The sequence below is a fragment of the Callospermophilus lateralis genome, chromosome 7, assembly GCF_048772815.1.
Source record: "Callospermophilus lateralis isolate mCalLat2 chromosome 7, mCalLat2.hap1, whole genome shotgun sequence".
NCBI lineage: Eukaryota > Metazoa > Chordata > Mammalia > Rodentia > Sciuridae > Callospermophilus > Callospermophilus lateralis.
The window spans coordinates 20,439,999-20,442,054 of record NC_135311.1 but is presented as its reverse complement, the minus strand read 5'-3'; positions in this window follow the sequence as shown (position 1 = coordinate 20,442,054).

Here is a 2,056-nt window from a genome sequence, read left to right as displayed (position 1 = left end):
GCTGTGAACCTCATGGATGGCTACATACAGGAGACCCTAGCAGAAAATGGCATTCCAAAAACAAAACAAAAATAAAATAAAATCCGATCCACCACCATCTTATACCTGATTCCTTAGGATCCTGCTCACATCTGGGTGGCAGCCAAAGTCTACAAACAGAAAGGATTATCACCGTTTCATTAGTACAGTGCATTAATCAACTTTAGACTTGAGAGATGCAAATTAGGAAATTTTTCATTAAAATCGAAAATATTATAAAAATACTAAAATTTCAATCACTTAAAGTTAACTGAGGGCTAGTGGCAGCCCAGTGGTAGAGCACTTGCCTAGCAAGAGCCTGATTTTCCTCCCTAGCATGTGAACGCAAGTGCACACATAGTTAAAACAAAAAAATAAAAATAAAAAATTAACTGACCTCCTATAAGAATTATGGAGGACACATTGGCTGTGTGAACTTATGCAAGTCAATAGACATCCTTATGCTTCAGATTCCCCCTCTGTTAGGAGGTGAGCTCACAGCCCCTTCTGAGATCAATGATCTGCATCCTATAATCTTGCAGGCTACCATAAAAGGCTTCCCTAGCACTGTTCCAATGACCGTTTTTAGTTTTGTTTTTCTTTTGGTACCAGGGCTTGAACTCAGGGGCACTCGACCACCGAGACACATCCCCAGCCCGATTTTGTATTTTATTTAGAGACCAGGTCTCACTGAGTTGCTTAGCATCTTTACTGGGGCTGATTTTGAGCTAGAGATCCTCCTGCCTTTGCCTCCCAAGCTGCTGGGATTACAGGTGTGCGCCACCAAGCCCAATCCAAGGACTGTTTTTGATTCAGTGATCAGATGGGCTCGCTGGACCACATCCATCTCTCTGACCTTCTGACAACTGGCTGGACATTTTCATTAGACATCTATCTCATGGGACACTCAAACATGAGAGGCACCAACAGAACGTGTCATCCCTCCCTTCTCTGACTTCTCCAGGCACTTTTCTTTCTTTCTTTCTGGGAACCTCAATATCATCCTTGAGGTCCTTCAGCCTCCATGTTGAGTGGGTTTTCTGAGACCTGAATGTTCTCTCTGAGAAGTGCCCTTCTTCCTCCTAGCCCCAGTACTTCTACCCTTATCACCTCTTCTCTGGCTCCTGCTGTCACCTGCCCCCACCAGTCATTCCCCTCTACTGCATATGAAGTGTCACTCTCAGATCCATCACACTGGTCCAAAGCTCTGGCCAGCCTCTCCTCTGTGACATGAACTCAAATGGTTTCCTGTTGCCAACTGAATAAATGCCACTTGGGGTCTTCCATGAAGTGGCCCCAACCTGACTTCCCTTCCTCATACTCCTCACAGTTCTGCCAAACACAATCTCTGCTTTTCTTTCTTTCTTTTTTTTTTTCTTTTTTTCTTTTTTTTTTTGTACCAAGGATTGAACCCAGGGGTGCTTCACCAATGAGCCACAACCCAGCCCTTTTAAAAAATTTTTTTAATTTTGAGACAGGGTCTTGCCAAGTTGCTTAGGGCCTCACTAAGTTGCTGAGGCTGGCTTTAACCCTCCTGCCTCAGCCTGCAGAGCTGCTGGGAGTACAGGGGTGAGCCACCTCACCCAGCACGGCACACAGCCCTGTTTTTCTTATCTGTCTGCTCACTCATCACATTCTGTCTGGAACAAGTGCAGCTCCCATACCTGCCTGTAAAACCTCCACTTCCCAATGAAGGCCCAGCCCAAAGTCTCCTTTTCTTTGACACTTTCTAGGAGGCCCATACTTTCATGTGTGTATTCAGCCAACATATGTAGTAAGCATCAGCTCTGTGCCAGATTTTGTTCCACGTATGGAAATTCAGTGGCAACTAAGAGGGATGAGTTCCTAATCACAGGGAGCTTGTTGTTGCTGGGTGACAGAACCTAAACCAATAAACAAATAAGAAAACAATAGATTCCAAGAGTGCAGCGGAGGAGTGCTTGGATTTTTTGGCCTTTGTGACAGTCTACTTGTAATTTGCCTTTTTGTGATCAAATACTACCTTGCAAACCCCTGGAGGCAAGACCCAAGTCTCATT